The sequence below is a fragment of the Dendrobates tinctorius genome, unplaced genomic scaffold (genome assembly GCF_039654945.1).
Source record: "Dendrobates tinctorius isolate UK_male_01 unplaced genomic scaffold, ASM3965494v1 ptg000001l, whole genome shotgun sequence".
Classification (NCBI taxonomy): Eukaryota; Metazoa; Chordata; class Amphibia; order Anura; family Dendrobatidae; genus Dendrobates; species Dendrobates tinctorius.
Genome location: NW_027361669.1, coordinates 10,085,733 through 10,111,591, shown reverse-complemented (window position 1 = coordinate 10,111,591; position 25,859 = coordinate 10,085,733). Strand labels below are relative to the sequence as shown.

Genomic DNA, 25,859 nt, shown 5'->3' with positions numbered 1-25,859 from the left:
AATATTACCAGAAGATAAGAAACTTTGCATCATATTTGTTTTACAGAAAATGCTTCTTTCCTGCAAAAAAATGGGTAATAAAAGCAAACAGTGTATACTGATGTTAACATTTGACAGCTTATCCTGAAAAGACACTGTAGATGACAACTACACTTTAAATCTGCAGCATGTCAATTATAGACTACAGATTTTTACGGCAAATTTCACTCTTTGCATTGCATAGGGTGGAATCTGCAGCAAATCGCGATAGTACTTTTGTCAAGCATATTGATGTAAATCTGTACAGCACAGGAAAGTTTGTGTGAACGCATCCCCTAAGGCTGGGGTCACACTAGCGTAGAATCAGGACGAGTGCTATGCGAGAAAACATTGCATAGCACTCGGGCGCAGTGTTAATCTATGGGGCAGTTCACATCAGCGGTTTTTTTCTCGCGCATATTCAGTGTGCTTGTAAAATCGCAGCATGCTGCAATTGGCACCGAGATTCAGCTGTGACTTGCCAGTGCAAGCCTGTAGGTGCGAGAAAAAAACTCACAGCATTCGGACCATGCAAGTCCTGTCCGATTTTTATGCACCAGTGTCCTTTGAAAAGCCGGCAATTCATGTGCCGCATACAGTAAAATCAGACTGGTTTCACATTTGCATTGGGCAGAGCTGTGGATTGCTGCGTACTTACTCCGTTAAGCCCCACCCACTGCCATACCTCTTCCATTCAGCTTCGCCTAGGTCTGCATGCGTCATGCGTACCTATCTTTAACATTGGGTATGCAGGCCATGTGGATGTATGCGTATGCGTCGGCATGCATCGATTTAACGCTGCGCCAAACTGCGCTGAACGCAACATTCTGCATTTTGTTGCGGTCGGCAGGCGCATCAAAACGACGCATGCGGACTCATCTGCATACATCTGCAAGGCCTGCATACTCAGTGTTAAAGATAGGTAAGCAAGACGCATGCAGATGTAGGCGGAGCTGAATGTAAGAGGTGCGGCAGTGGGTGGGGCTTAACAAAGGAAGTACAAAGCCCTCTGCAGGTCTGCCCAATGCAAATGTGAAACCAATCTCACACTGACAGGTTAGAATAGGATAGATAGAATAGATATATACATATAGAATACATAGATATATAGATGTCAGTGACACACACACACATATATATATATATATATATGTATTTATATTGCATAGATAGATAAAAGAAAAGCCGGTAATTCATCTGCTGTGTTTCATAAAGTCACTGCAGGAGCCGACAGGATAGAAAAAATGGATTACATATAGTAAATACAAATAGAATAGGTAGATATATAGATGTCAGTGACAAATACAATTAGTACAGTGTGTGTGCAAATTACTGTACATGTATTTAATTATTAAAAGATTATTTTTCAGAAAAAAATGCAGTGGGCTCTTGTGCAATTTTTGTAATCAGCAGAGGGAAAGCTGAAGGCTGTGGGCAGATTTTTATAGCCTGAGAAGGGGATAATACTCATGGAGATTCCCAGGCTATTAATATCAGCTCACATCTGTATACTTAGCCTTTACTAGCTATTAAAATGGGGGACCCCCCAAAAAATTATGTGGTGTTCTTCATAATTAATAACCAGCAAAGGCTATGCAGACAGCTGCTGGCTGATATTAATAGCCTAGGAAGGGGCCATGGATGCTGCCCCCCCGCCAAAAACATCAGCTCTCAGCCACCCAAGAAAAGGCACATCTCTAAGATGTGCCAATTCTGGCACTTAGTCTCACTCTTCCCACTTGTCCTGTAGCAAGTGGAATAATAGTTGGGGGGGTTTGATGTCACCTTTGCATTATCTGGTGACATCAAGCCCAGAGGTTAGTAATGGAGAGGCATCAATAAGGTGCTCCCATTACTAACTCCATAGTCACATTGTAAGAAAACACCGACACCCAGAAAAAGTCCTATATATGAAAGAAAGACACACTCCATTAATATTCTTAATTAAACCATACTTACGACCTCGCCCATTCCTTCAATGCCCTTGTCATCTGTAAAAGAAGTAAAAAAAAAGCAAACAAAATTTCTCACCTTTCCGCATAGTTGCTGTTAATCCATTAGATCTAGCACGGGTCCAGCTCTGCTACATCTATGTCAACAGAATCTGTTTGGAATATCTCACCAGCTTGCACATATTAACACTAAAAAGCCATGCAAATGCATATCCAGTCTCAGTGTATGCACAACAGGGTTTACATCCCTTTCTTCTATGTATAGCAGCCATTCGCTCAACACAGGATTACAAATCAGTCAGGACAGGATCGAGAACTTTCAAAATGTCAGTGTGTGCATGCTTTCATCTCCTTCCCCTGTGTATAGTGGTCAAATGTTAGCCCACGTTCACACGTTCAGTATTTGTTCAGTATTTTACATCAGTATTTGTAAGCCAAAACCAGGAGTGGAACAATCAGAAGAAAAGTATAATAGAAACACATCACCACTTCTGTATTTTTCACCGACTCCGGATTTTGGCTTACAAATAATGATGTCAAATACTGACCAAATACAGAATGTGTGAACGTGGCCTTATAGTGTAATCCTTAGTATAGAAAGTGGCTGCTGTTGTGAGTTCATTTTCCCCTTCATTACTGAGGCCCGAGGAACTCCCTCTTCTGGTAAAGAAAGGTAGTGAGCCTGATTGTCAAACACCTGAGGCTGATGATTGTGACTGGCTGAGTGGAGTTACGGACTGGATATAATGCTGCCGACGCCCTTCTGCCCTGCGGGTGATTTCTCTGTGGGATCCTTGGAGTCCAGTCTGAATTCCTGCTCCTCCAAAGCTAAGTTTGCTGCTCGGCCTTTTGCTTTTGTGCTTTGACTTTGTTTTTGCTTTGTTTTTCTGGATTTCTGCCATTCCCTGCTGGGGTGTGCTGAATTCATTTAGCTCTGTCTTCTGAAAATACCTGAGTGCTGATTCAGTTTTTGAAGCCTAGCTGCTTCAGGGCCTTTTTAATATCAGATGGTTGGCTTATGTCTTTGATAGGGTTTTGGCAGATTGCAGACAGCAGCCTTCCTGTCCTTTCCTATCTAGGTGGTTTTGGGGCCCCGTCTTTGCTCAGTCTATCTTTCTGTCTGTGTTAGTATTTTCATCTTGCTTCACCGTCATTATATGTTGGGGGCTGCCTATTGCTTTGGGGTCTGCTCTGGGGCAGTTTAGATTTCCCCTTTCTTTCTTTAGGCCTATGTATTTCTCCGGCTGTGATCAAGGGGTCTAGGGCATCATAGGAACCCCCCACGGCTACTGCTAGTTGTGTTGATAGGTTCAGGGGTCTGCAATCTGATAGTTGCCAACTTCTCTGGTTTTCTGGACTTAGCTTGCATTTCTGCTTTTGCCTCCTACGGTGACTCATTCATAACAGAAAACGTACTGTTGTGAGTTCATTTTCCCCTTCATTACTGAGGCCCGAGGAACTCCCTCTTCTGGTAAAGAAAGGTAGTGAGCCTGATTGTCAAACACCTGAGGCTGATGATTGTGACTGGCTGAGTGGAGTTACGGACTGGATATAATGCTGCCGACGCCCTTCTGCCCGGCGGGTGATTCTGTTATGAATGAGTCACCGTAGGAGGCAAAAGCAGAAATACAAGCTAAGTCCAGAAAACCAGAGAATTTGGCAACTATCAGATTGCAGACCCCTGAACCTATCAACACAACTAGCAGTAGCCGTGGGGGGTTCCTACGATGCCCTAGACCCCTCGATCACAGCCGGAGAAATACATAGGCCTAAAGAAAGAAAGGGGAAATCTAAACTGCCCCAGAGCAGACCCCAAAGCAATAGGCAGCCCCCAACATATAATAACGGTGAAGCAAGATGAAAATACTAACACAGACAGAAAGATAGACTGAGCAAAGACGGGGCCGCAAAACTACCTAGATAGGAAAGGACAGGAAGGCTGCTGTCTGCAATCTGCCAAAACCCTATCAAAGACATAAGCCATCCAGCTGATATGAAAAAGGCCCTGAAGCAGCTAGGCTTCAAAAACTGAATCCGCACTCAGGTATTTTCAGAAGACAGAGCTAAATGAATTCAGCACACCCCAGCAGGGAATGGCAGAAATCCAGAAAAACAAAGCAAAAACAAAGTCAAAGCACAAAAGCAAAAGGCCGAGCAGCAAACTTAGCTTTGGAGGAGCAGGAATTCAGACTGGTCTCCAAGGATCCCACAGAGAAATCACCCGCAGGGCAGAAGGGCGTCGGCAGCATTATATCCAGTCCGTAACTCCACTCAGCCAGTCACAATCATCAGCCTCAGGTGTTTGACAATCAGGCTCACTACCTTTCTTTACCAGAAGAGGGAGTTCCTCGGGCCTCAGTAATGAAGGGGAAAATGAACTCACAACAGGCTGCTATTCACAGGAAAGGTAGATGAGAGCTCGATACTGGCACACACTGACACTGCATATGCATGTGCTCTGCCATTCCAGCGTCAGTATGTTGAGGACAGGGGAGTTAGATTAGAGAACTCTCCAAAGTGAACACTACCAATCACCATGAATGGAGGGATGGAGAATAGTACTTGAGAAAGCAGAAAGATACCCCACGCCATTGACCAAGCTTAGGGTGCACTGAAGCTCCCTAATTTACATATGTAATAAAAATGGGTTTTTTTATAAAACACGTACTAAAATCTAGAATTTCTGTATGAGTTTTGTAGGTGCTTAGTCCCCTATATCATAGTCCAACTAAATGCCCTGTTTTTGTTATCATTTTTTTACTAGTGTCTACTGTTATATATTTGTTATATATTTTTTACAGCAGAGTATTTTTGCATGTTTGTCATACTGTGTTTCGTCTTTGTGTTTCAGTCTTTGGGTGGTGTGAACACTGTTATGCATGGGTCACCGAGGAGGAGAGCAAGCCCAAGCTAAGCCACAGAAAACCAGAGAGGTTGGTAACTAAGTGGATTGCCGACCCCTGATCCTATCCACACAACTAGCAGTAGCTGTGGAGCGTGCCTACGATGATCCTAGACGCCTCGGCACATCCGGAGAGCTAACTAAGCCTAAAGCAAGAAAGGGGAAATCTAAACTGCCCCAGAGCAGACCCCAAAGGAATAGATAGCCCCCAAACATATATTGTCAGTGAGGCAAGATGAAAACACAAACGCAGGTAGGAAAATAGACTGAGCAAACGATGGGGCCCACACTGACTAGACAAGACAGGAAAGGAAAGACACAGTCTGCAATCACGCAAAAAACTCTGCAAAAAGGTCCAACACGTCTGATGCAAAAATACTGAAGTTTCACGACTTCGCCCACTATATCAGCACTCTGGTATATTCTGAAAGCAGAGCAAAAAGAGGCCCATCTAATAAGGGACAAAATCAAACTGGCACAAGCAGTAACATATGGATGGTGATTCAGCACAGCCCCAGCCAGAGCTGGCTGACCCACACTAAACGGAAATAGACAAAACCAGATCAAATGTGAGCAGAATTGCAAAAGAACACTTAGCTGAGCATGCAGGGACTGAGCAGGAAACTAAGACCTCAGGAGGCAGGAAAAAATCAACAGCAGGGATAGAGGGAGTCGGCTGTCTTAAATCCAGTCTGAAACCCCAGATCTCCAATCGTCGTCCTCATTATCTGGTGTCAAGCCTCTTTTAATCAGATCAGCTCCATTACCTCCAGTAACCACCAGAGGGAGCCCAGAAAGAGAACTCGCAACCCCTCTATCAACCTGACCAGCTCCACCACCTTCAGCAGTAACCAGAGGTTGGCCAGAAAGCGAATTCACAACAGAACACTGTCCAACCGACACTTTTATGCATGTCACATGTGTTTTTAATCAATTAGTTTCGTGCTTATGCAAGGTTTGGGAGATCCCCGCCCCTCTCTTGTGTGACATGCATATAAAGAGCCGTCTTGCACAGCGTGCTTACATCAGGAAGCGTCTTAGTGAATCCTGCTCATATAGGTACTGTTCACATGATCAGGTTTCAAATATATTAGATAGGACTGCTCCGAGATGGGTATACCATGACGTTGGTGGGGTGGCTTAGTATACATTTTTTGCAAAAAACGTATCAACTAAATACCCTGTTTTTGTTATCATTTTTTTACTAGCACTTGCTGTCTACTGTTATATATTTTTTACAGCAGAGTATTTTTGCACAATTGTCCTACTGTGTTTCTTCTTTGTGTTTCATAGTCCAAGTAGTTTAATTTTAGTTTTTGGAGTTATAGACTCTCTTTGAAAAACTGCTCCCCAACAAAACTATAAAACAAGCCATTCCAGTGCTTCATGGCCACGTGCACTCTAATTACTAGAGCAAGCAGCCTGCTAAAAGACCTGCAGTGTACCCTTAGTCTTTATTAATATCAGTGTGGTCAAGTATATTTCTGATCCTTGACAGCGATACAGAGCCATCACAAATTCAGCTCTCAATCTAATAAAATGCCTCAGCCATCACAGCATCTCTGGAAGAGCCCCAGAGCCATCATAGGAAGGGTAACTTCAAAGCCTCATTCAGATGTCCGTTTTTTATACAATATATGATTCCTATCCATGTTTTCATAGATAGGATATAATGGAAAAAACAAAGACAGAAGCAAAATGATTAAATACCCTGCAGGAAATAAACAGCAATAGTGCATGAAAATAATATAGGGTACTTAGTTAACAGAATTTTGATCCAAAAAATTTAAACTCCATCCCATCACTTCACGGTGACCCTAATTGGGATGGTCCTAACTCAAATATTAAGGCTACTTTCACACATCAGGTTTTCGGCGTCAGGCGCGATCCGGCGTCGTGCCGGAATGCCGGATCCGGCAAATGTTTTGTAAAACCTGATGTGCCGGATCCGGTTTTCTGCCGGATCCGTCTTGTTCTTGACAGACAAAACCGGATCCGTCTCATCCGGTTCATCCGTTTTTCTATCCGTTTTTTCGACGGATTACGCCGGATCCGGTTTTTAAAATTGACCCTTGTGGCCCCTCAAGGCAGAGTACACTGGCAGGATGACAGAGTGTGAAAGATTTGTGCCCTAACCAAACTTGTGTACCTTCTGGACCAACAGTATATACCTTTGCCAACCAAAGTTGGCTATCTTGTCATGGTCTACTATTTTTAGCTTTAGGCCACAGGTGTGTACCTGGTTGTGTTTTATGCAAAGTATTTCACCTTTTAACAAAAGTTGTGTACATTGTTAGGAAATCACCAACAATAAACACAACTTTTTAGGTGAAATACTTTGCTTCAAACACAACCAGGAACACAACTGTGGCAAAAAGCTAAAATTTACCCACAGTTATACCTGGTTTTGAATACCTTTTTACCTTTGAAATACCCTGTATTTAACCTTTTTTTTAAACATAGTTCGCCGCAGAAAGAAAAGACAGACAACCATTGTGAAACGATAATTTAACTTTTATTTAAAATTTTTTTTTTTTTTGTAAAATGTTTTTAAAGTGCAAAAAACTTTTTAAATAAAGGTTTTAAACCCAATGGGCATTTTTATTAAAAAACACACATTACAAATCTGTGTATTGTGGGGTGGAAATACTGCTGGAGGGGCTGCGGGACACTTCGACACTGAGTGTGTGGAGAGAGGACTGGGATCGTGGTGGGGAAGGAACAGTTAGAGGTGAAGGTGTGGAAAAAACTACAGAATGGGTGGACATGTGGGAAGCAGAAGAGGTGGTGGGTGGTGGAGTGGAGGGTTGGGCAGGGACTGTAGGAGCAGATGATGTTGATGGAAAGTTGTATGGGGAAGGAGTTTGGTACGGGGAAGGAGTTTGGTACGGGGAAGGAGTTTGGTACGGGGCAGGTTGCTGGAAGTGGGGAGATGACTGGTACTGGGGAGGTTGCTGGTACTGGGGAGGTTGCTGGTACTGGGCAGGTTGCTGGTATGTAGTAGGAGGGGGAGGATGAAAAGTGGCTGGAGGGGGTGCAGATGTAATAGGAGGGGGAGGATGGAAAGTGGCTGGAGGGGGTGCAGGTGGAGGAACTACAGTGGTGGGAGGTGGAGGTTGGGAGGTAACCTGCTGTAGAGCACCGTGGCACGAATGCATTACATGCATCTGCTGGGCAGGAGAGAGCGTTTCCATGCGCTCCACAACAGACCTGAAAAAGGTGTGGTTTGGCGAAGATCTTGCTTCTGAATGCATGGTTTGCAGAAGTGTCTTCACCTCCAGAATGCTGGAGTTGATCTGCTGAAAGCCTGCGGAGATTTGCTCTGACAAGACTTTGAGACAGTTCTGGAAAGATGCATTCAGATGCAATAACTCTTGCGCATAACTCTTTTCCTGACCCCTCTGCCGCTGCCGCCCAGTACCCGCAGGTGTACTAGAGGCGGCAGGGGCAGAAGGGTGGGGTAAAGGGAAAGCGATCTCCTCACCAGCAGCTTCATGTAATGTAGGCGGCCACGATGCTCCTGTTCTGGTGGATGGGACAGATGGGTCGAATGTGTGGGAAGGCAGGGAAGGTGCAGATGTACCGGGGCGGTCGAAGTGTCCCTCGGTGCCGGTCTCCTCAGGGATCGCCTCAGAAGGGTCCAATCGTGCAGGCTCCCGAGTGCTGCTCACCGTGCTGTGGAATAAAGAGAAAAAAAAACAATTAAAATACTGACATGGTATGGCCCTGGCTGAAAAAAAAAAGTTACATCTTTTTCACATGTGGTGTGTAATATTTACCTTCTGGTGAGCATTGTTTCCCGGAGGAACGACAGGGCTTGTGCGTACTTGTACTTGCTCCTGCGTCCTCCAGATCCACTCGGGGCCCGCATCTCTTTATTGAACTCCTTCTTGAAACGATCCCTCGCAGACCGCCACCGATTCACAATTCTGTTCCCTGAAACGAGAAAGGAGTGGTTAGTATACAACATCAGTGTTTCACAAACTCCAGTCCTCATGGTCCCCAGGGGTCATGTTTTCAGGATTTCAATAGTAAATAGAAATCCTGAACACATGATCCGTGGGGACCACGAGGACTGGAGTTCGGGAAACACTGGTTTACATCAAGCAACCGTTACTGTATATACTTACGCTCTTTAATCTGGTCCCGAGCTTCGAGGTCCTCCCAGCGGCCCACAAGGAGAGAACAGATTTCCTCCCAGAGTCGTCGGGTAATGATCAGGTCAGCATGGCGGCGGTCAGCCATATTCCAGAGCGGCTCCCTTTCTCTGACGAGATCGATGAGGCGGTCCACATCAATCCCTCCATCCTCACCGTCAGAGTCGGGAGCACGCTGTGAAGGCTGTTAAAGAAAAAGACAAAAATAACATAATTAGCCTCCACAAAAGAAATGAAATAAAAAGTGCCAAAAAACAAAGCAAAAATATTTATACTTACACGCTGGTGACCGCCGCGTTGCTGTCGCCGACGACCCTGGGAGGCACTGCGAGGACCTCTTGGCCGAGCACCAGATTGGGAAGACTAGAGAAGAAAACAAAAAATGTTATGAGTTTGGATGTAGGCATTTGTTTGCTGTGTGTGGTCTGCAGAACATTGTTTTCTATGTGTTGTGTGTAGTGTGATGTTGTGTTTCTGCGTTTGATGCAAAAAACTTACGAATTGTGAGCCCACTCCAAGCGTCTGTACACCCCTTCCTTCTTCTTCTGGGAGCTCCTCTTCATCTTGTGATTCCTGTTTTGAAATAAAAGGCAATGAATAGACATATATTACAGAGATGATGGATTTTGGAAATAAAAACTTACCGTCAAACGCTGACGATGCGAGGGAGGGCTCCCAGAAGAAGATGTGCTGTCCTGTTGATGGCCAGACTCCATGGCTGTGGGTATTGCTGCTGCCAGTGATGCCATTTCTGCTGCTGCTGCTGCTGCTGCATCTCTTTGGCGGCTGTTGAATAAAGAGAAACAAAGGGCCAATGAATATCTTGATATTCCATGGCCCTAGTTTGGAGGAATGGGGGATTTGATAATTACCGTCTCTCATCTGCTTCTGGACTCCCCTCCCATTCAGCATGCTGCTCCATTTGGGGTGTTGCTGATGGTGCTGCTGCTGCATCTCTTTGGCGGCTGTTGAATAAAGAGAAACAAAGGGCCAATGAATATCTTGATATTCCATGGCCCTAGTTTGGAGGAATGGGGGATTTGATAATTACCGTCTCTCATCTGCTTCTGGACTCCCCTCCCGTTCAGCATGCTGCTCCATTTGGGGTGTTGCTGATGGTGCTGCTGCTGCAGATGTCTGCTGCCTTCTCCTGCGCCTGGTTGCTGTCTTGGGTGGCATGTTGGGTGTGGCTGAGGGTCCCATTGTCTTGCTTTTATATATCTCCTGTGGGCAGAGCTACTGAGCATGCTCAGACCAAAAAAACCGGATCCGGCAACCGGATCCGGCTTTCGCCGGATCCGGCGCATTGCGGCGCTCATAGGCTTTCATTGTGTGAAAAAGCCGGACGCGCCGGATCCGGCGTGTCCGGCTTTTTCGCCGGAGACAAAAAACGTTACAGTAGACGTTTTTTCCAGACGCCGGATCGCGACACATTGCGACACATTGCCGGATCCGGCGAAAACCGGATGAAACGCATGGCCATCCGGCGCGATCCGGCGCAAATGCAAGTCAATGGGGGGGAAACCGGATCCGGCATTGCATTTCGCCGGATCCGGTTTCTGTCAAAAGCGCCGGATCACGCCTGACGGCGAAAACCTGATGTGTGAAAGAGGCCTAAAACCTTACCACTTGTCAAGTGACATGCATGTGGAAAAGGGCTGAGAAATAGAGATGGGCGAACCCAAATATCAAAGTTCGGTGTATGTACTGAACACCTACTGTTCTGGTATGGACACCAAGCATAAACTTCATCAGGAAGTCCATATTACTGTTCGGGTTCGGCATCCCGAACACCGGTGTTTGCCGCGCTGTCAGGCAAACACTGCTTCTGATCAGTTCAAAATGATACGCCTTTTCTGTCTGCCATTTTTAGGCTGTGGGAGGGGGGCAATGTTCATGGCCCTTTACCAGCCTGAGAATACTAGCCCCCATCTGTCTGCTTTAGCTTGGCTGATTGCCAAAAATGGGGGGACCCCATGCAAGTTTTTTTAAATGATTTATTTAAATAATTAAAAAAACAGCATAATGACCCCTCTATCCTTGATAAACAGCCTTGCTAGCGCTGACAGCTGAAGGATGCAGCCCCCAGCTCTGTTTTGCCTGGCTGGTTATCAAAAATAAAGGGGAACCCACACCGGGTTTTTATATTTAGAGTGCAGGTGCCAGCTGATATATAGTTATTGCCTGCTCTCGCTGTTATTAGTAGCAGCAGGCATAGGCTGATGAGAGCAGCAGTCCCATCAGCCGACGCCAGTGACCACAGGTAAACTTTTTACCTTCAGTCGCAGCTGCTGGCTCACTCTGTCATTTGACAGCATGGGAACCATGGTTTTCTGATTTTACCGCTGATCGGAAGCACTGTTTGCCACACTTTCATGCATATGACAGTGTTGCAAACATTGGATTTTCAGGTCCCCATTCAAATGAATGTGGTCTGGGTTTGGGTCCGGGTACTGTTATGGTAACCGAACTCTAACTTTTTTTAACTGTTGAGCCAAAGCCACTGGACCCAAACGTCCAGGGGTCCGCCCAACTTTAATGGGAAGGACTGAGCCCAGCTAGTGGACACACAGCCTTGGGGAACCACATCAATATAATGTCCAGCTCAATACAAAGGCAAACCACACCTTTATATGCACATAGTAAAAACCTAAAGAAATGAACTGGGATACAAACTAGTGTGCATGCAGCATGTAAGCGCACATTCACACTGGCCACTGAACAGAAAAGAAGAAAGTCTACTAGCTGGGCTTAATATCCGGAAAAGCGATGGGTGCCTGGTGTGCGCTAACCTACGCTAATATCTTTTTGTGTTGGTGGGAGGAAACAGAGGTTTATAAATCTCACTGTTACCATGACAAGGTCTGACACTGGTATCACTTTATTGGCGATGTCTTCTTTGTATGGCTAGGTACGGAATCTGAATACTCACAATTTCCCAGTTAGCTTATGTTAAGTGTCGGGTTTCTGCTGCTGAACAGCAGGAATTCCGAGCCTTGCACTCGGCGGTCTCCCATTCTCCTTCGGCCGCAGAGGAGCCTGCTCAGCAGACTCGTCGTTCCCAGCGCTCTGCTCAGACATGCACTGTGGGTTTGCTTGCTGCTGCCACCTCTGGTCCACCTTTAGCAATGCAGGCTGGCCAGCAGCGAGTCTCTCCAGGGACTAAGTCCTCCTTGTGGTCCACTGAACATACCCGTGATGTGATCTCCAATTGGAGAGCGAAGGTCACGTGCTCAGGTCCTTCTCCAGCTAGGATTGGTCCATCTGAAAGGCCAGGAAAGTCCCGGAAGCACGCGGCTATAAAAGGTTCGCATGGCCGCTCGGCCATATGCTAGTATAGACTGCATTAGCTGACTATCAAGAGTGTGTGTCGTATGCATGTATGAATGTCTCTGGTGAATGACTCATTAAGAACCCTTACCCTTGGTACGCATGGGTTGTGCAGCCTAGCCTATTAAGCACCCAGGCTTAGGTGTAGGTAGGTCATAGTTAGTGACAGGCATTGGTCTCCACCAGTGGCTCGGCACGCCACAGTGCACGTGCTCTACACACTGAAGTCAGCGTCTATGCCGGCGTTCGCATTTGCGACGCCGCGCGCTCAGAAGGTCTAGAGGGACTCTGACCCCGTGTCCTTGGGGCAGGGTTCTGTGACCGCTTTCTGTGCGCTCCTTGGCTGGGCTCTGTGAGTTAAACAGGCTTCGGCGTTTATGTTCAGCGGTAGTGTGACTCTGTGAGTTAACAGAGTCGCTGCTGTTCACACTGGGTGACGTTAACCCACGTGTGACATTCCCACACCGCTTTATACTTCTGCCTTTACTTAGCAGCAGTGTACCACCTCTTCACGGTGGACCCTGGGCTGCGAACATACCTACTATTATTTTATAATTTGGTGAGTTCTGCCAGCCCTAACAGCTTAACTGTAAAACCCACAACATCTTTTTGACGCATTCTTGTTCTTCCAGCTCTATTACATAACTGCAGGGGTGGGATTCAGCGGGTTCTCCCCGGTTCGGTGGAACCGGTTGTTAAAAAAGCAGCCGGTTCCCCGAACCGGGGAGATTCACAGCCGCGATCCGGTACTTTGATGTTCCTGCAGCAGCCGACAAGGAGCAGGAGCAGAGGAGGACTCTTGCTCTGCTTCCGAGTCCTGCCCGCCACGCCGGATACCACGCACTGATACGTGCAGCCGGCCAGCCGCAGGGACTGAGCACACCCCGCCGGACCCCAGCGGCCCCTGCGCACTAATACTAACCAGGACGAACCACGCGCCGCTACCCTGTGTGAGCTGCGCGTGGTCTGCGGCCTGCCTTCCTAGTCACCCCCGGCCCGGCCTGCCATCTTCATCATCCTGGACTGGTCACACCGGTGCTGCTGTGTCAGGTCAGTATGTGCTGCTGCTGCCTAATGGGGACCTGCTGTGCTGCCTAATGGGGACATGTGCTGGCTGCATATTGGGGACCTGTCCTGCCTAATGGGGACCTGTCCTGCCTAATGGGGACATGTGCTGCATATTGGGGATGTGTGCTGCCTAATGGGGACATGTGCTGCCTAATGGGGATGTGTGCTGCCTAATGGGGTCATGTGCTGCATATTGGGGACGTGTGCTGCCTAATGGGGACGTGTGCTGCCTAATGGGGACATGTGCTGCATATTGGGGACGTGTGCTGCCTAATGGGGATGTGTGCTGCCTAATGGGGATGTGTGCTGCCTAATGGGGACATGTGCTGCCTAATGGGGACGTGTGCTGCCTAATGGGGACGTGTGCTGCATATTGGGGACCTGTGCTGCCTAATGGGGATGTGTGCTGCCTAATGGGGACGTGTGCTGCCTAATGGGGACGTGTGCTGCCTAATGGGGACGTGTGCTGCATATTGGGGACCTGTGCTGCCTAATGGGGATGTGTGCTGCATATTGGGGACCTGTGCTGCATACTGGGGACCTGTGCTGTCTATTGGGACCTGTGCTGCGTATTGAGGATGTGTGCTGCCTAATGGGGATGTGTGCTGCCTAATGGGGATGTGTGCTGCCTAATGGGGATGTGTGCTGCATATTGGGGATGTGTGCTACATACTGGGGACCTGTGCTGCCTAATGGGGATGTGTGCTGCATATTGGTGACCTGTGCTGCCTATTGGGGACGTGTGCTACCTAATGGTGACCTGTGCTGCCTAATGGTGACCTGTGCTGCCTATTGGGGACCTGTGCTGCCTATTGGGGACGTGTGCTGCCTATTGGGGACCTGTGCTGCCTATTGGGGACCTGTGCTGCCTATAGGGACCTGTGCTGCCTATTGGGGACCTGTGCTGCCTATTGGGGACCTGTGCCTGCCTATTGGGGACCTGTGCTGCCTATTTGGGAACAATGCTGCCTATTAGGGACCTGTGCTGCCTATTGGGGACCTGTGCTGCCTTTTTGGGACCTGTGCACTGTTCTGATCTCATTCCAATTTATTATTTTTTTTTAACTGTTTGACTGCGCCCCTACTTGTATATGTTTGAGGAAAAGGTGCGTGTAAATGGGTGTGGCTTAAAAATGGGTGTGGCTTAAAAATGGGTGTGGCTTTCCTACACACAAACACAGAACCTGTTGTTAAAAATTTGAATCCCACCACTGCATTACTGGATTTCAAAGTGTTTGTCTACAACTATCTCCTCGCCATAGATCTGTTCCAGAAGCCAAACGCTATGAATAGCCTATTAGAATATGGGAGTTTTCACCCTGCCCACAACAAGAAAGGGATACTGGTAGGCCAATTTTTCAGAATCCAGAGAAACTGTACCTCTGATTTTGACTTCAACATTCAAGCAAGAGCCTTGACAGAAAGATTCCAGCAACATGGCAAACCTAAAAGGGTAATTTCCGCAGCCTGCCAAAGAGAAAAGTGGCACACAGGGTACATTACTGACCCGTACTCGAGACCAGACTTTCAGGTTCTTGACGAACTACTGTACTGGGTGGGAACGTGTGAGGATACTACAGACTCACTGGCCAATTCAACTGATGCCCAAACATCCCCGCTCATAAGTACCCGACCTCTGTTGACAGCCAGGAGGGCCCCGATTCTACAGGACATCCTAGTGAGGAGTCACTTCAACTATCAGACTAAATCAGGGCATTGTACTAAGGGGTTCTTTCCCCTGTGGGGACTGCAGCATCTGACAGTTCATGCAACCTACCCGGGACAGATTTATCAATCCCTTGGACTCCAGACACCATGCATTAAAGTCTTATATCAACTGTAGGACAAAAAACGTGATTTATGCCATTGTCTGTCCCGGTCATAAGGTATACATCGGGCAAACGGCACAATATTTGAGAAAATGGGCACAGAAGCACCTATCTATCATCCAGCTGGCAGCAGCGGACAGTAAAAAGGGTAAGCCAATTGCTGCCCAATATTTATGGCAACATGATGGAAAGATTTCGAACACCAGCTTCTTCAGTTTATAAAATATCACAGGAAATGGGAGGTGGAAATTGTCTCAAATTAATATTACAAACTGAAGCACAATGAATCTTCAACCTACGAACAGTTAATCCCTGCAGATTGAATGAGGAATTGCTCTTCGCTGGATTTCTCTGTCAATTCATTTTATTCCTTGGCTAATTTAGCTTTGATGTCCATATGGACATCTGATGAACATCGTGCAAGACAAATATATCCTCTGGGTTGGATGAGTCAGGTTGGATGCGGATGGACTCATGAATGCCACTTAGAAAGCAACAGCTTCATGATTGAATGCTTTGCATTGGACTATTCCTTGCCCCTCCTTGTGCCTTATATTGGACATGGTCTTGAGACTGGGGTTTCATTCATCCCCTGCTATTTGTGTACACTCTTAGATGGTATGTTGGTATGTGTGTTCATGTGGATCAACCTTTACACATGTTCCACCATGAATCTTCTTCCCATGTTCTACAAATAAAACTCTCTGGCTCAAGTTCCTATGCCATGGTTGTTCAGTCAATGGCTCGCATGTGCATCTATATAGCTGGTACATAAGGGGACTGGTTGTAGTTTCACATATCCATGTTTTTAGTTCTCCCCCTCTAGTAGACATGCTTCTTTATCTAATTAGGGCACATAGAATTCCTGGGGTTTATTGCTCTTGCCTTCATCCCTGTTTTGGTTTGCATGCTTGTTTCATTTTTCAATTTTATTTTTCGCACTATTCTGTATCTTTCCACCGCCATTACACTGTTGTCTGAGGCTGGCTTCAATATAGCTCCCTCCTTATATGTCTCAGGGAATCTTCTTCTGCTCGATCATAAGGACCTTAGTATCTTATGGGGTACCCCACCTTTGGAATTATGTTTAGTACTTGTCTTTGTGACATTACCACAGTTCTATCTTTGTATTAGTTTGATTTCTAATACCAACACGATTCATGTGTTACTGATATTTCTTGGTTCTTCAATTGTTATAACATGGCACCTTTCTTCTTATGCCACTCACTCAAGACCTGTTACTGATCTCTTTCTTTATAGCGCTTCATTATTCAGTCTGATACTAGCCTGCAGGCTCAGACATGATTCGGCTGCCGGGGACTGCGTGCACATGTGTAGTCTCGACTGCCACTTGACTAAGCATCAGTAGTTTCTTGTCTGCCATGATTTTCAAGCCCGAGGTACACTATACAGGTTGACCTCGTGGTCAGCCTTACCTCTCCATGATACACCGGGGGATCGCAAGCTAGCACCGGTGACCACGAAACTGCAGCGACCCCAGAGCCAGGACCCCAACCCCCCCTTGGGCACACTTCCCAAACTAGAAACCCCAACCAAATAATGCACATAACATGAAGCGATGGGTGAAGGTCGGTCACAGCTTTATTATCTTTTAATAACAACCATTAAAAAGGTACTTATATTTTATTAAGACATGCTCGTCACCCAATGCCCTGTACCAAATTCACAGGCAAGTCAGCCAATGAGCCTTAAACTTGTGTCCATTCTTTCTTTTACCGCTGTGACTTGAAATCTAGGAAAAAACAAAATGGAAAAAAACATTACAAACTCCTCTCAATAAGGGAGGGAGGGTGGTATAAGCGCCTCCAGGACCCACTTAAAGAGGAGGAAGAGGAAGCAAAAGGGGCACTGTACCTTAATATATATGGGAGCTGGAAGGAGGAGGGAGGGGTGAACTGAAACCTCTGCCCCTGATTGGGCCTACGATCCCACATCCCGCCCATACTCCCCCCACCACCACCCGTGGGCAGCTAAACCAAAGCATGCCTCAGACAAACTTGGGGGAAAGGGAGAGGGACAAGGGGATGAGAGGGGAGGGCGCCGCAGTCAGAGGCACTCTCCTTAGACAGTGCGGTGCCTGACAGACTGCAATGACCCCAGAGCCAGGACCCCAAACCCCCCTTGGGCACACTTCCCAAACTACAAACCCCAACCAAATAATGCACATAACACGAAGTGATGGGTGATGGTCGGCCACAGCTTTATCATTTTTTAATAACAACCATTAAAAAGGCACTTATATTTTATTAAGATGTGCTCGCCGCCCAATGCCCTGTACCAAATTCACAGGCAAGTCAGCCAACGAGCCGTAAACTTGTGTCCTTTCTTTCTTTTACTGCCAAGGAGGATCCTGTAAATTAGACAGGACTCTGACCCCCACCCATCAATAACAGAGCCTGCTCAATACCATCTTGAAGCCCCGATAGAATGATTTACAGCCCGATATCAGTCAGGTGGATGCCGTCCAACCTCAATAATGCCACATTATCCCCTTCTAGTTGCCTGTGACGAATGACTACCCCAAATCTTTCCTGAATGAATTTGGAAATACGAACATTAAGTGTCCTTCTTGTCCGCTTGACAGCCATCCCATCTCTTGCACCTTGCCACAATGCTGTCGTAGTTATCTTAGACCAAACAAAGACTAGCTCTGGAAAAAGCTGTGAAAGCGGTCCATATCTGAGCACATCATGGTCAGGAGCTCCGCCAATTTGTAGGAGTACAAGTCGTTTCCACCTGCATGCAGCACAAGGATTACTGGACCAGTGTTTGTTCTGACCATGTCCACGACTTCAGGAAGCACTTGCGGCCATTTTAAACCCCTTATACCCCACCACATAAAATTCACCTCCCGAAATCCCAAATTTCTACCTCCAGGACGGCATTCTGCCCACTGGGTAGCCCAGAATATATACGAGTGGCCCAAAAGCCAAACTGTAGGCCTAATGGCACCTGCGGCTAAAATAGACAGCGTCAATACAACAAATCTGGCCTAATGTACCTAGCAAAGCATGCCGAACTCCAACAACCCAATCTCTGCACCTGGGAATTGGATAAACCTGCCTAGCTGCCTCTGTCGCGGCCCCGACCCGGAATGAGTGGGTGCCGTGTTCCCGCGGCTCAACGCCCAGCGCCAACAAACTTTTCATGAGTATGGACTGGAATTGATACCTCGTTAAAGGAGAACCACAAACCTGACAAGAAAAACTTGCTCCTGCACCTGAGTGAAGAATCGTTAATTAAAGTAACAGGACAAGGAAGGCCTTCAGATGGCCATATAATCACCCAAGCCCCTTTTTCCGATGGGTCTATCTTCGACTTGCGGATACGAAGACAAATCGCATTCCGTACAACCATGACGTCGTCAAATAACAACCCCCCTTTTGAGCTAAACTTCGACCCCGGAACAAGCTCACCGATACGAAGCACACCAAAAAAGGCGATCCCGAACGCAGCCGAAAAGAACTTGGACTAAAAAGCAGAGCTGCATACAACCTCAGTACAGGCTATTATACGGCTAAGCAAGGTTAAAGAGACGGGGCGCCTGCACTCAACGCTAGGTTACGACCTCCTCCAACCCTTCATAGCTTGACGAATAATAAACATTTTTGTGACATCCGCCCAACCCAACAACTGAAGGCCAACCCAGATAAGCGCTGCTGAGCGGACGTGCCCAATAAATCCCGTCAATAAAGCAGCAACAGAAACTCCATTGTAACCTGCAATCGTACTTGGTCACAAGACGTAACCGGTCTGTTATTTACCAGTAAGCACGACTCTTCCCATGCCTTACCGTATGCTTGCCATGTTGATGGAGCCACAGAAGAACGCACCAGTGGCATTAGCAATTCGCCACCACATCCCATAGAGAAGGAGGGCAAGGAAAACCACTAGGAAGAATGTCGGGAAAGATGTCTTTGATGGCTTGCCAATCAAAATAAGTCATAATATTAGCAAGAGTGTTGTCAGTTTCCGGTGTATGCTGCGCCTGTGGCCAAATGTTAAATTGCAAACATAACAGCGCTAAACAATGAAGGAGACCCACCACCGGGGGTGACACAGACATGTGGTTTATACAACACAATGCCCCAAGGCTGTTTGTTAAAAAACAAAGTTTCCTATTGGCCAACTGAGCACCCCAAAGTTCGATGATCAATGCAATAGAAAAAACTTCGCATAAAATGCTGTCCTGACTCAAACCAGAGCTCCTACAAGACCAGGGCCATCCATGCACCATTGATTACCACGCACTTTGTCCCCACAATTGAATAGCTGTAATTCCCAGTTTGACATTTCAGGCAGCATAAAACAGGTATTACCATTAAAAGAAACCAAGAACACCTTCCACACGTCCAAATCAGCCTTTATCAAAACCGTAACTCTCAATCTGTGGCCGGGCATGGCAATGCCTTTAGTCACCAATGACCACCGCCACGAAAAGACCCTGCCTACCGGCATAACTCTGCTAGCAAAGACCAACACCCCCAGCAAAGATTGCATTTGCAAAAGGGTGACCTTGCAGACAGAAACAACCCTGGCGATCAGAGAAATTGCTATTTGAATTTTTTTTTTTTTTTTTGGAGGGTAGCTGATATACCATGGCGATGGTGTTGATTTCAATTCCGAGAAATGTGAGAACCCACACCGGCCAATGGTTTTTGCTGGAGACAAAGGAACGCCAAAATGACACATTACGTCCTTAAACGTATTCATCATGACAAAGCACAACTAGGAGTTCCAGGATCGACAAAAAGAAAGTCATCTAGGTAGTGGGTAACTGATCTGCTCCCCGACTCATACCTTAATCTCCACCCATTTCAAAAAGGAACTAAAAAACTCAAAATAGTAACATGAAAAAGAGTAAACCCATGGGAAGGCACATGTCATAAAAGTACTCGTCATCCACTTGGCATCCCAATAGATGAAAACACTCAGGATGCACTGACAACAAACTAAAGGCAGAATCAATATCGACCTTCGCTAACCAAGCTCTGTGACCTGCAGCCCTAACCAGAGCGATCGCTCTATCAAAAGATGCATATGTCACTGACGCGTCCTCCGGCGGAATCCCGTCATTTACCGAAAGCTCTTTAGGATGTGATAGATGTTGAATAAGGCGGAAATATCCGGGTTCTTTTTAGGGATGACTCCCAGGGGCAAAATTCTAAAATTTGGGAAAGGCGGGTACGGGAAGGGCCCTGCCATTCTACCCAACGAATCTTCTTTAGTGACCTTGTTACGGATAACATCCGGGTATTCCAAGGCAGATTTCAAAGTCTTTGCACAAGTAGTGTCCCATTACAGCTTGAACGGAATGAAAAACCATGCATGAAACCAAAGCGCAGAACTTCTGCCTCAACCTGTTTAGGGTAGCGGTCTAACCACGGCCCCATCGTGGCCATGCTCACCGGGGTCCTTGCGTTCTGTCTGCTGGGACCTGGTTGTTGGTAACTTCCCTGCAGGTCGGGTACACTTAGCGCAGGGTGGGATCCCCTGCACGTAGAGCATTCGTGTTTGAATTTGCACAAGCCGTAGAAGCGGCAATGTCTGTCATTAAATAACCAACAGGCACCCGGTCGTCGAACAACCACTGAATAAGGGCCTGTCGAGAATTGTCCAGTGGCTGCTGCTGAAAAGGGGGGCTTGTTTTTGGGTCAACATAAGATGCAGCCAATCGTCAGTGGCCTTAACCCCCCCCAGCCAATTTCTGGCTGCAAAGCCAAACGTCTCCTAAACTCCTCATCATAACACCACAAAGCAGAACCGCCATGTGCCCTATATGAGTTGAATATCATATCCTGATATATGAATAATCCCGAGCACCGCTCGGGGTGCCTCTGTCCCATAATGCATCTTAAAACTGGAAAAGCTTGCAGCCAATTATTCATTATTTTAGCCACCTTTTTGTTTAGATCTCTCTGTGAATTTTTCAACTACAGTTCTTTCTCTGTCAATAGTATGCTGATCTATAGAAGCAAAAGACCATAAATCAACATAGTCATTGTTCCAAATTTTGTTGCTATCTTCAACCACATGCGACCCTATAGAAGCAAAAGACCATAAATCAACATAGTCATTGTTCCAAATTTTGTTGGTATCTTCAACCACATGTGACCCAAGCACACTAACCCCACAAAAGAATGCCTCTTTATGCACACCAGCTGGCTTGGGACAACTTTTATTTTTACTTTCTGCCTGCCGCAGAACTGACTGAAGACGATAATTGTTCCACCAAACCCTTAAAGGCTGTTAGCATTAACACACTGTTTCCATCCGGAACACCTGATACTGAACACTCCCCAAGATCCATGCCTGGAGGAGGGATTCCCACTGGTGGAGGAATTCCGGCTCCAGAGTGATGCGGTGAAAATAGGATGCCTTGGCTTGTAACCCCCGGTGGTGCACATGGCTCAGCCAAGCTAGAACCCCTTAAATGCGCCCTCGACTCACGTTTGTCACGAGGAGGGCAATGCCCACGGTCGGGGCTTGCAGACGTGCTCGACCTCTCTGATAATGAAGTAGGAGAGCGGTGCCTCGAGGACCGAGATCTATGGTGACGGTGACTTCTGGACCTGCGACTCGAGTGTGAAGACCTCCTGACTCGACTGCTCAGTGAATGGCGACCTCGTCGGAAGCGTGAGGATGAGGAGGGATAGTATCTGTGGCGTTCATGACTGCTATGCATACCCTTACAGGGTCACTCCTCAGAGGTGATAACCCCATGAGCAATGTCTGCATTCCTCATAGAGCCCGACACTGTCAGGCCTGGTATGGGGGCAAAGTGCACTTGCCCCTGTGCCTCTAAGAAAAACGGCGGTGCAGATGCTATGACCGCGTTAAATGGCTGGGCGTTTATTGGGGTCACAAGTAAGGGCTGGTCAATGCCAATAAAAGGCCCGCAGGTTTGTGTGGGTACCGCCGCAGGCTGGACTGAAGCCGGCTGGGCGCAGTCCTTACTAGACATGTGAGGAGGACCTTGCTCCTCCACAGACCCTGTGGAGGAAGAGCTCTGCCGAGCGCCCATGACAGACACCGCCGGGGCAGCGATGTTATCTCTGCCCGACAGTGAGCTGGGTGGAACTGACATGCTCACCGGGCCGTGGTGTGCCCACGGAGCCTGCCGGATGGGCTGTGGCAACGGAAAAGGCGCTGGCGGTAAGAAATGGCCACCCCTAAGTTGTTCAGGCCGCAGTACCTCAGAACATGAGGGTGGAAGTGCTGTGGGCAGAAACTTCCCCTGAGTACGGCGCCAGCCGATGCTTCTGGCCCGTGCAGGAGAGCTCTCCCTCAGACGAGCAGGAGGGCGGGAACGCCGAGCGGTCTGCCTGCCTCCTTGCTGGCCTGTATCCAAGGCTCAGCGGGGCCTTACCTACGGAGCAGGAACGCTAACAGTGGCCGAGGGGGATGCGGGTAAGGGGGAGGGCTTAGACGGTGGGTCCAGCGGCTACGGCGGCACACCTTCCTGGTCCGTTCTGACATGCAGGGCCTCCAGCAGAGGGTCTGCCATACTCTCCCTACCAGACAGCGCGACACACAAGCGCCTCCATGACCTGCTTAAAACCGAGAGGAAAAGGAAGTAAAAGGGGCACTGTACCTTAATATATATGGGAGCTGGAAGGAGGAGGGAGGGGTGAACTGAAACCTCTGCCCCTGATTGGGCCTATGATCCCTCGCCCCACCCATATTCCCCCCCACCATCACCCGTGGGCAGCTAAACCAAGGCGTGCCTCAGACAAACTTGGGGGAAAGGGAGAGGGAAAAGGGGACGAGAGGGGAGGGCGCCGCAGTCAGAGGCACTCTCCTTAGACATTGCGGTGTCTGCCATTATGTTGATTAGCAAGGTATTTATACTTTCTGATTTTACATAGCTTATCTTCCATGACGAAGCTGTGTGAACAGCGATACACATTGGGCTTGTCTCTCTCTTCTGGTTTGGCAACCATGCACTCAGGCACTTTTCTGGCAGTTTATCCTTAGAGCCTTATACCAATTGGCTCCATATGCTGTATTTACTGCTTTGTTATTAGGATAACAACACCAGGTAGCATGATAAACTCAGAGGCAAGAGTGCAAATTAGCACAAAATAAATCCAAGAACTGGATAAAACTCAAGCTCCATAATAGATATGAAAATAGGAGAACAAGTGAGCATATAAAATAGCAAAATTTATTAATGTCATATCAATATCAAAAATTCAAAACAGTAAAGATAAAGTACAAAAATACACAGTACATGATACACAGAAGGAGGGAGAGAAAAATGAGGGAAGACGTCCCGGGGCTCAGTGTTAGCATAAAAATACTGATGATTAGGCATATGAAACCCCCAAGTAAAAATAAGGTACTTATGTCCCTGAAAAGGTACCAGGGCAGGTGTACAGGTAAATGTTGGGGGCAATAGAAACCTATATGCTATAGCAGACACAAGGCACCAGGTACAAACCCAAAAAGGACCTCTAGAAACTAGTGTACTATGCCTGCAGCATGTAGTAATCCTGGCAGTCGCCCACAATAAATAAGTAAATCCCATAGTGGATCTAGAACTCAAGTGGGGCGGCGCTTACCTATAGAAAACAGGCATAGGACACCAGGAGTGGATCCACAAAAGACCCCCGATGCATGTTTCGCCAAGCATGGAGCAGCTTTCTCAAGGGGATGTATCATAAAAATGCCACAAGGACCTTCAAATACCATTGGTGGTCAGTCAGGTGACCTGATCACATACGTCCATGGACAAATGAGAGCATCTTGAATCGGCGCATGCGCAGCGCAAGCGCCAGGTCATGCAGTCATCCTGGCCTCTATACCTGACCGCATGGGAACAGGTGAGCGGAGCCAAGTCCCGGACCAAAGTCACGCGCAAGAGGTAAAAACAGACGCCGCTCAGATGCAGGAATCCCAGCGGCCAACTCAGCCGCATGCGCACCGCTGCTAACAAAATCAGGCAAAAGTATATGGCATTTGATTTACCACATAATCATCCTCATCATATTGTCCCAACATATATATAAAATATGTGTAGGATTAAACAGGAATCCATTGCAGTCCTATTGTGCCAGTCAGAGGACACATGGGTTAATCTCAACATTTACTCTTTGTTTACTGAGGTTGCGGTATGTCGTGACCCTCGGTTCTTTTATATTTACATGTGTCTGCACACATTAGAGATTAGAGTTATTCCAGCCATTTCTCCCACTATATTTACCTAAATTCTATGTAGTTAACCACTCGCTGAGTATCCCTTATTTATTGTATTGTCTACCAGGGGGTGTTATGTACATCACTTCTCTCTGTGATTTTTTAATAGTCTGTCATTAAGTGTAATAAAGTTGTTAATTTTCTATATTGAAATACTTTTTTTCTACTACTTACACTTCCCAGCCCTTATCCACATGCATGTGACTTCACAATCAGTAAGGTTTTAATATTAAAGTTTGGACCATCCCAATTACGGTCACCGTGAAGTGGTGGGATGGGTTTTGCATTTAGTAAATTAAAATTCTGTTAACTAATTACCGTATATTATTTTCATGCACTTTAGCTGTTTATTTATTTACTGTAGGGTATTTACATATTGTGTTTCTGTCTATGTGTTTTTCTGTTTAGTGGCCAGTGTGAACGTGCTCTTACAGGCTTCTCCGCTCAAAAAAAGGACAATGCACTGTGTATAGATTGTGTTGGTTCAAGTGACTAGTCGTGTAAATATATAAATATACATATATTTATATATCAAGGGGAAAACGGGGTACCCGGAATCTATTGTAATTAAGGCGGGAGGCGGGTGTAAGGTTATATACCTGACAGGACCACCTGTCACAGCTGCGGTAGAACCCCGTATAGGCCCTGTACCGGATAAAGGAGGGAGTGGCATAGCTTTGGGGTAGTCTTTCTCCTGTCCGTGAAGCTGGCACTTGGGATCTCTTAGGCTGCATTATTTGAATATTATAAAAAAATAAAAAACAAATCTGAACTGAGACAAGTAAGTTAATGTGTATGCACAATGTAAGTGCATTTTAACACATGACCATTAACCAGAGAAAACAGAAAGCAAAAAACACAAATATCCTGAACTAAAAGTAAAAAATATACTGCAAATAATGCATAAAGGTAATAATAATAATAAGGGTATTTAGTAAACATAATTTTGATCAAAATAATGTACAAGCCATCCCGCCACGTCACGGCAACCCTTGTGGGACAGTCCCTACTCTAGTATTTAAAACCTTATCACTTGCCAAGTGGCGTGAATGTGAATAAGGGTCAAGCGGCTGAGCCACTTGTAACAGCTTAGGCCAGACTGGATGGCTTTCCCAGCTCAGAAAAAGGGCGGTCACACCCACATATGCACTGAATGCACAATGAAATGAATAAAAAACAAATCTGAACTGAGACAAGTAAGTTAATGTGTATGCACAATGTAAGTGCATTTTAACACATGACCATTAACCAGAGAAAACAGAAAGCAAAAAACACAAATATCCTGAACTAAAAGTAAAAAATAAACTGCAAATAATGCATAAAGGTAATAATAATAATAAGGGTATTTAGTAAACATAATTTTGATCAAAATAATGTACAAGCC

General features: G+C 46.6%; 1 long non-coding RNA gene across 1 annotated transcript; it reads right to left on the bottom strand.

The window, feature by feature from the left end:
* Positions 1-16,840: 16,840 nt before the first annotated feature.
* LOC141060501 (uncharacterized) lies at positions 16,841-22,837 on the bottom strand. Its single transcript, XR_012226296.1, has 2 exons — positions 22,736-22,837; positions 16,841-17,009 (listed from the first exon to the last, which is right to left on the bottom strand). It is a non-coding gene; the product is annotated as an uncharacterized lncRNA (long non-coding RNA).
* Positions 22,838-25,859: the final 3,022 nt, after the last annotated feature.